Source organism: Nicotiana tabacum, chromosome 21 (assembly GCF_000715075.1).
Source record: "Nicotiana tabacum cultivar K326 chromosome 21, ASM71507v2, whole genome shotgun sequence".
NCBI lineage: Eukaryota > Viridiplantae > Streptophyta > Magnoliopsida > Solanales > Solanaceae > Nicotiana > Nicotiana tabacum.
In genome coordinates, this window is record NC_134100.1 from 70,621,141 (window position 1) to 70,631,226 (window position 10,086).

Genomic DNA, 10,086 nt, shown 5'->3' on the forward strand with positions numbered 1-10,086 from the left:
ATGGTCCTTCCCAGTTCGGACCTAGTTCCCTTCATTCAGATTTCGGGTGTTGAGGGTGACTTTCCTTAGCACCAAGTCCCCGACTTTAAAATGTCGAAGATTGGTCCTTCAATTGTAGTATTTTTCGATCCGCTATTTTTGGGCGGCCAATCGGACGAGAGCGGGCTCTTGCTTTTCGTCCAATAATTCTAGGCTCGTGTTCATGGTTTCGTTATTCGACTCCTTTATTGTATATCGAAACCTGATGCTAGGTTCTTCGACCTCCACTGGGATCAGAGCTTCGGCGCCATAGACCAATGAGAATGGCGTTGCTCCGGTACTGGATTTTGATGTTGTGTGATATGCCTATAGGACCTCGGGTAGTATTTCTCTCCATTTTTCTTTGGCTTCGGTTAATCTCTTCTTAAGATTTTGGATGATGGTTTTGTTGGTCGATTCGGCTTGTCCGTTCCCGCTGGGATGATACGGTATTGATAGAATCCTTTTGATCTTGTGATCCTCGAGAAATTTAGTTACTTTGCTGCCAATGAATTATTTTCCATTATCACATACAATCTCGGTTGGCATCCCGAATCGACATATGATGTGGTCCCAAATTAAGTCTATCACTTCTTTTTCTCTGACTTTCTTGAAAGCTTGTGCTTCAACCCATTAAGAGAAATAATCAGTCATAAACAAAATACGTGGGGCCAATGGAAGGGAGCCGACGATGTCCATCCCCCATTTCATGAAAGGTCATGGAGATAGGACTGAGTGGAGTAGCTCCCCGGGTTGATGAATCATGGGCGAATGTCTTTGGCATTTGTCACATTTTCGAATGAACTCCTTCGCATCTTTGCCCATATCGGTCCAATAATACCCTGCTCTGATTGTTTTATGGACCAGCGAATCGGTACCGGAATGGTTTCCACAAGTGCCCTCGTGAATTTCCTGTAGTATGTAATCGGTACCTCCTGGTCCCAAACATATTGCCAATGGTCCATCGAACATCCTTCTAAACAGCTTTTCGTCTTCGGGTAGGGTGATTCATGTGGCCTTTATGCGCAAAGCACCTCGATTCCTTTGGATCTGATGGAATCTTCCCGTTCTTGAAGTACTCTATATATTTGTTCCTCCAATCCCAGGTTAGACTTGTGGAATTTATCTCGACGTGAGCTTCTTCGATCACCGATTTTATGAGTTGTACGACAGTCCCCGGGTTGAGTTCGTCATCTTCGACTGATGAACCTAAGTGTGCAAGAGCATCGGCTTTGCTGTTCTGTTCTCGGGGTACATATTACAAAGTCCATTCTTTAAAATGATGTAGAGTCACTTGTAATTTATCCAAATACCTTGGCATTCGATTTTCTCGGACTTCGAAAATCCCGTTAGCTTGGTTTACCATGAGGAGGGAATCACACTTAGCCTCTACGACATCAGCTCCCAAGCTTCTAGCTAGTTCGAGACCTGCAATCATGGCGTCATACTCGACCTCATTGTTAGTTAATTTTGTAGTTCTGATAGACTGTCTAACTACATTACCTGTGGGTGATTTTAGTACAATGCCTAATCCGAACCCCTTCGCGTTCGAGGCACCGTTCGTGAAAAGGGTCCAAACTCCCGAAAAGGTACCCGATTTTATCAGTAGCTCTTTCTCAACCTCGGGTACGAGGGCCGGTGAAAGTCAGCCACGAAGTCTGCCAAGATTTGAGATTTGATAGCAGTTCGGGGTCGATACTCGATATCGTACCCACCGACTTCTATGGCCCATTTGGCCAATCGACCCGAAAGCTCGGGTTTGTACAAAATATTTCGAAGAGGATAAGTTGTTATAACATGTATCAAATGACATTGGAAATATGGTTTTAGCTTCCTAGAGGCGCTTATTAAAGCAAACGCTAATTTTTCTAAGTATGAATATCTAGTTTCGGCCTCGTCTAAGGTCCGACTGACATAATAAATAGGGAATTGCGTACCTCATTCTTCTCGAACCAGAACTCCACTTACCGCTATTTCCGATACAGCTAAGTACAGGTAAAACTGCTCGTCCACTTTTGGGGTATGAAGCAGCGGAGGGCTCGATAAATACCGCTTCAGTTCTTCCGAAACCTGATGGCATTCCGGAGTCCATGCATAGTTGTTTTTTTTCTTGAGCAGTGAGAAAAATCGGTGGCTTCTATATGATGATCTCGAAATGAATCATCCCAGGGCGGCTATCCTCCATGTTAACCTTTGCACGACCTTTACATTATCGACTACCGTGATGTCCTCGATAGCTTTGATCTTGTCGGGGTTGATCTCAATTCCTCGATTGGACACCATGAAACCAAGAAATTTGCCCGAGCCAACCCTGAATGCACATTTTTCGGGGTTGAGCTTCATATTGTACTTCTTTATTACGTCGAAAGTTTCCTGCAAATGCTTTAAATGGTCCTCTGCTCGCAGGGACTTAACTAACACATCATCAATATAAACTTCCATTGATTTACCTATTTGTTTTTTGAACATTCGGTTTACTAGGCGTTGATAAGTTGCACCAACATTTTTTAGATCGAATGGCATTACGTTATAACAGCAGGTACCGTACTTAGTGATGAACGAGGTCTTTTCCTGATCCTCCAGGTTCATCTGTATCTGGTTGTACCCGGAGTAGGCATCGAAAAACCTGAGAATCTCATGGCCGGCCGTGGCATCAATCATACGATCGATGCTAGGAAAAAGGAAAGGAATCCTTAGGGCATGCTTTGTTCAGGTCTTTATACTCTATACATATTCTAAGTTTGTTTCCTTTTTAAGGGACCACCACCACATTTTCCATCCATTCGGGGTATTTTACTTCTCGATGGATCCTATTTTAAGAAGTTTGGTTACATCGTCCTTGATGAATTTGACTTCGGACTGGGGCCTTCTTTTTTGCTTTACCGGATGGAATTTCAGATCCAAGCTCAGTCTATGAGTGATTATTTCTAGTGGGATTCATGTCATGTCAAGATGGGACCAAGCAAAACAATTCATGTTAGCTATAAGAAATTGAATAAGCTTTTCCCTGAGCTCGGTATCTAACCCCGTGCCCAAGTATACCTTTTGCTCGGGCAGATGTTCGTTTAGCGTGATTTGCTCTAGTTCTTCGACCGTTGATTGGGTAGCATCGGAATCATCGGGGACCACGAAGGATCGAGGAATCCCATAATCATCATCTTCATCAGTCTCCTGTTTTTCTAGTTGGGTCGAGGATGACGTTTGTGATTGCTATTTGGTGTCCCGTTTTCCCTTTGAATTTGATCCCTTTATCGATGATAATGATGATATCGGAATCACTTCGTCGATGACAAACATTTCTTTTGCGGACGGTTGCTCCCCGTAGACTACTTTGATTCCCTCCGATGTTGGGATTTTAGAACATGGTGAAGGGTCAAGGGCACTGCTCTCATGTTGTGGATCCATGGCCTCCCGATAAGGGTATTATATCTCATATCGCCCTCAATCACGTGGAACTTCGTTTCTTGGATGGTCCCAGCTACGTTTACTGGCAAAATTATCTCGCCCTTAGTAGTTTCACACGCCATATTGTATCCGTTTAGTACCAGGGTTGCAGGAACAACCTGGTCCTGCAGACTGAGTTGCTCTACTACCCTCGATCGAATAATATTTTTCGAACTACCTGGATCAATTAACACACGCTAAACTTGAGTTTTACTCATAAGTACAGATATTACCAATGCATCGTTATGGGGTTGCATGATTCCTTCTGCGTCTTCGTTACTAAAGGACAAGGTTCCTTTAGGTGTGTAATCCTAAGTTCGAGACCGCTTCTCTCTTACAATCGACATCTTAGTGCGTTTAAGCACCGGCCCCTGGGGATATTGATCTCTTCGATGATCATGTGGATAACGTGTTGTGGCTCTTCTTGTTCGTTTTGTCTATTGAAATCTCTATTTTTGAAATGGTTTTTAGCCCGGTCGCTTAAAAATTCTCGAAGGTTCCCTTCATTGAATAACCAAGCTACCTCCTCTTTCAACTGCCTGTAGTCTTCGGTTCTGTGGCCATGGGTCCCATGATATTTGCACATTTGATTGGGATTTCTCTGGTCTGGATCGGACTACAAAGGTCGAGGCCACTTGGTATCTTTGATGCGTCCAATGGCCGACACGATGGCGGATGCATCGATGTTGAAGTTATATTCTGATAATTGTGGTGCTTTCTTAGGTCCGGTATGCCTGTCGAAACCATTCTTGTTTATCAGCAGCTGAGATCCTTAGCCTCGATCACTTCTCCTTTTGCCTCATACGGGATTGTATGACGGTTCGATGCCCATGCGATCTTTGCTATATGGCCGGTATCGGTCTTTGTTCGACCTTGGTTCTTGGTCAATGTCCCTATTAATAATGGACCCAGAACCTAACTGGTCGTCTTCGACTCTAATCTTTGATTGATATCGATTATGTACATCGTCCCAGGTAATAGATGGATACTCGATCAAGTTCTGCTTCAACCGTCATGAAGCCATCGAGCTTCGTTCGTTTAGTCCTTGGGTGAAATCTTGAACGGCCCAATCGTCTGTGACTGGTGGTAGATCCATTTGTTCCATTTGGAAACGAGATACAAACTCTTTTAGCGTTTCGTTACCTTTTTGCCTTACCTTAAAAAGATCTGATTTTTGGTTTCAACCTTTATGGCTACGACATGTGCTTTTACAAAGGAATCTGCAAGCATAGCAAAAGAATCAATAGATTTAGGCGATAAATTATGATATCATATCATTGCGTCTTTAGACAGGGTTTCACCGAACTTCTTCAATAATACGGATTTGATCTTGTAATCTTCTAGATCGTTCCCTTTGATGGCCATGTGTAAGAGGTGACGTGTTCGGTGGTGTCAGTCGTTCTATTGTATTTAGGAATTTCGGACATGCAGAACTTCTTAGGGATCGGTTTTGGAGACGCGCTGTGGGGGAAAGGCTTTTGCATGAACTTTTTGAAATCCAAGCCCTTAAATATCGGTGGTGCCCCCGGGATATGATCAACCCTGGAGTTATAAGTTTTCACCTTTTGGTCGTTTGCTTCAATCTTTCTTTCTCCTGATTCTATTCATTTTGTTAGTTCCTCGAGCATCTTAATAATTTCAGAATTAGTCCCCGATTCTTGTTCATTCAACCTTACTATAGTTGGCCCCGTTTTGTGGGTGACTTCTTGGGGTGGACTGGGCTCGAGCCTGCTCGGTGCCCGGGTTTGGCTTTGAAACTGGGCTATTGCTACTTGTTGAGCTTGCAACATTTCGAAAATCATATGTAGGCTGATCCCGTCCTCTCCAGCGTTTTGTGTATTTCGAACTGCAGATTGAGTTCCACCATGAATGTTGTTTTCTGAGTCGGAACGTTGGTTTGCCTCAATGGCCACATGTGAATTAACGTCGATTGGATCTATGGCTCGAGTTCCAACGGGGTCGACGAGTGGCCTTTCATCCCCGAGAGTCAGGTTGTTATTCTCATCTTGAAAGTCAGCTTCGTTGTCGATAGGTAGGGTCATTATTTGAGAGTTTGTCGTTTTTAACCCAAATCGAAGACACTTCCAAGAACAAGTGTGAAATAGTGTTTTTACAGAGATTCGTACCAAATAACCACTATTATTCTTAGCCCCACAGTGGGCACCAAACTGTTTACCCGAAAAACGAATAGAGTTGAATTTATACGTAGTTCTAAGGATACATGGTATAACTTGGTACAAATTAAAAAAATCAGTAGAAATATATCGAATATTGATTGTAAAAAAGGAATAAAATACAAATCTATATTGAGTAGAGAATGGTCTATCAATGAACAAGATGAACCAATGTTCAAAGCCCCAAAGAAGGATAATATTTACTATATATGTGTAAATATCAATAAATTCTGAAATGTAAGAGTGTATTGATATCTGAATATCTCACCCTCTTACAAATGGCAGCCATTCTAATATAATGGAGGAATCATACTTTGAATATAATTAAAAATACATATTGGGGATCCCATGATAGATTAATCATTTAGCTTTTTCTTGATTTCTGTCGAGATTCTCTCCCTTAGTGCGGCTATAACGACTTTGTTATCCCTTGACTCGAGCTCGATCGGTCTCTAAGTCTCGAGCTCGATATTGACTCGAGCTTTAATTTTCGAGCTCGACTTTGACAATGGTTTCGGTATTTGATCGGTCTCTGGGGCTCTGGGTCTCGACCTCAGCAGCCCGACTTTACTTCATAGCTTGATATCATAATGACGAACCTCGTCCATCATGCCCCAAACTCAATCAGTCACACGAGGAAAAACTCGGTTTTGACTGTATACAATTACAAGAGATCGGATATCCCTAACTTTGGGTGGATTGTTATCATATTCCCTGTTGATATTCCGGATTTTTGGTTGTTAGAAACTGGACTTGATTTGCACATTTTAAGTTTGGAAAGGAAAGGAGAACTTGTTTCTATAAATTAAGTTGTATATACAGGGAATATATATATATATATATATAAAAAGCTGGAAATTGGCAAGGTGATGTGGCACCTTCCAATGCCCAGCAACTCTATTTATCTTTTTTGTCAATTTTTTGGGTTTTTACCTCATTTTCTGTTCAATAATATAATATAATAATCAAACATGAATAGAGAATTGGTGTTGCTGTTACAACACTTTGTATTATGTATCTTTGAACGTTGCAACGTTTCCTTCTCCGCACCATATATGAAGGATAAAGAACCCCTATATTATCTTCCAATCACTAGAATCCTATAAATATACTACAAATTACAGATATGTAACAATGCAAAACGTAAAAAAAACTTGTCTTAGTAGAGGTTCAAACAGACAAATACCATATCCCGTCGGAAAATACAGGCTCTCGGTAATGATTTTTCCTGCCAGATTTCTTTCCTTATTCTATAGCCACTCATATTGCTTCTTCACTTCTCCTTTTCAGTGTATTCATTAAGAAGATGTAGAGTTTAAGCTTTTGGTCGGTGCTTGGTTACAACGGAACCTTTGCTCCCTTTTTTGTGTGAATTACTGAATATTTACTACTCACATATTTATCTTTTCCTAAAACATAAGTATCCTTCTTTGTTGTTCTATCTATATTAATTACTACTCTCCACCCGTCAATTTTCTACCATTTCGCTTGACATTGTTTTAACTTAAAAAATTAGCGCTCAATTGTTTCTTCTGATTTTTCTTAATTAACATCGGAGTTAATTGATCTCACTTTTCTATTGCTAATGATTTTGACAAAGAGGATAACAATATTTCTTCTTAGGCTTTTAGTTTTTGATGGCTACTGTTGCCCCCACCATTGTCATAATAACTACACGTGGATTTTACATATACATATATGTGTCAGTGCGTGAGTGTATATTTCTGTTAGACTAGATGAAGGCCCAACTTAGCATTGTTTTTTAGTATTATTTTATTTCTCTTGTACATGCCCATGCCATAATGTTCAATTATTTATTTACTGTATTTTCATGTAAATAAGGGGTCTTGGACTCGGGTACCCAAAACGAAAAATACTGAATAGTATTTCTAATTAGCACTCTCTAGAAGAAAAATGGGAAAACCATTTTCTCTCTTTCGTCTCTCCCACTCTCGAACATTCTAGGGTTCATATTGTTAAATTGGTTTGAATTCTCTCATTTTTCTTTAATTTTAACATGGTATCAGAGCGGACCTGGTGGATTGCGGCAGTAAATAGGTTTCTACTGGACGAATTTCTGGTTTGGAGCAATTTCGTTGCACCGACGATTTCTGCATTTTTCGGTAATTTCGTTCATCGGAGCAGCGGATTTTTAGTATTGTTGTCAATTTCGTCTATAATTTGTGCTGCAGATGCAAAGTTTGGTTGAAATCTCCATTTTTGCGACATCGATGTGATTTTAGGGTTTTCTCGTACAGTTGGTGACATCTCTTCTCCCATTTTGCATATTCTGATATATAATTGTTGTTTTCCTTTATGATAATTTCATAATCATGGCTATTGATTCTGAAACACATATTATACCTGTACTTTCAAACACAAATTCAAACCCTAACCTCGATTCTTTTCATCTGTTATATCTTCATCCTTCTGATACTCCGAGTACAATATTAGTTTCTATTCCTTTTGCTGGGATAGGGTATGGAGAGTGGAAGGAGAGCATGATTATCTCACTCTCGGCTAAAAACAAACTCCAAATTATCAATGGTTCCTTGCCCAAACCTGCACCTACCTCAGCACTTTATCCTCATTAGGAGAGGTATAATAACATGGTTAAAGCTTGGATTATGAATGCACTATCTAAGGAGATATCCAAGACTGTGTTATATTACAAAACTGCTAAGGAGGCTTGGGATAACCTAGAAAAATGATATGGTGTTTCAAATACCTCTCAATATTATAGTGTTCAAAGAGCCATAGCAGCCACTACACAGGGATCTTCTGATATAGCTACATACTTTAGAAAGTTGAAGGGTTATTGGGATGAAATTGGTAGTTGCTCTTATGGTAGGCCATGCACTTGTGGTGCTTTGCCTTAGTTCATTGAGGGACAACAACTTATTCAATTTTTATCTGGATTGAATGACACATATTCTACTGTGTGGAGCAATATCCTCATGATGAATCCAGTACCACCAGTTTCAAAGACATACTCTGTGTTGATCAGAGATGAAAAACAGAGAGAGATCAAGTCTGATTCCCCTATGTTCTCTCCTGATTCAACCTCCTTCTTAGCCAATTCTCATGCTCCTCCTATTGTGCCCCATCAATTTAACAACTCCATAAATTATCCTCAAAGAGTGAATTTTGATCCTAAGAAATCCATCCTATACTGCAAGAAGTCTGGGCACACAGTAGACAAGTGTTACAAGCTTCATAGATTCCCCTCAGATTTTAAGTTCACTAAGAATAAGAGGGTTGCAACTTCTGTACATATGGATACTACTCCTGAGACTCCTCATCTCCATTATTCTCAATAAGCTAGTGATGCTCCACATGGTTTCTTGAAGGAGCAATATGCTCATATTCTGTCACTTCTTCAGCAGGCCCAACTTTCATCTTCTACTTCAACACCATCATCATCTACTGCTTATGCCAATTTTGCAGGTTTGGTAAATAGTATTATTTTTAATATTGATGGTTCATTTGCATCTAGTGCTTCTAAAATAGGTTCAATCTCTTAGATTTTAGATTCGGGGGCCACTAATCACATGACCTCTCACAAGCACCTACTTTACAATATACAACCATTAGTCACACCTTCTCTTGTTGTTACATTGCCAAATGGATACAAAGTTAAAGTTACTTCTCTAGGTTGTCTATCACTATCTTCTACTATCACTCTAACTAATATGTTATTGGTGCCTACTTTTCAATTCAATTTAATTTCTATACATCAACTTCTCACTCAACTCAATTGCTATGCTATTCTCATAACTATTTCCTTGTTCCTATAGGGCCCTTCTCTAAAGAGGCCATTGGAAATTGGTAGAGTTGAGCATGGTCTATACATTATACATATGCCTTCCAGAAAATCTGATTTTGTTTCTACTTCTTGTTCTGATCTAACATCTAGTGATTGTTCCCTTCATTCTGTTATTAGTCATGTTCCCTATTTCCCTATTAATGCTAGTTCAGTTCTTTCTACTTCTTGTAATTTTAGTTCCATTAATAAATGTCATCAAATAATGGACATGTTCCTTTTGTGAAAATGATTTCTATCCCACATTTATCTTGTAAATTTTCATCTAAACAATCTTTTGTTTGTCCAATTTGCCCCATGGCTAGGCAATAAAGGAATCCATTCCTTGCTAGTACTACACACTCCTCTAAGCCTTTTGAACTTGTTCATATTAACCTTTGGGGCCCTTACCATATTGTCACCTACAATGGTTTCAAATATTTTTTGACCATTATAGATGACTATAGTAGAGTCACCTGGACACATCTCCTCTCATGCAAAGGCAATGCTTTTTCTATTATTAAAGTATTTATAGCCATGGTTTCTACTTATTACAATAGCATTTTTCAAACCATTAGAACAGACAATGCTTTTGAGTTGGGATCTTGTTCTTCCCATGCTAATTTTCTTAGTTCTTTGGGAATTTCT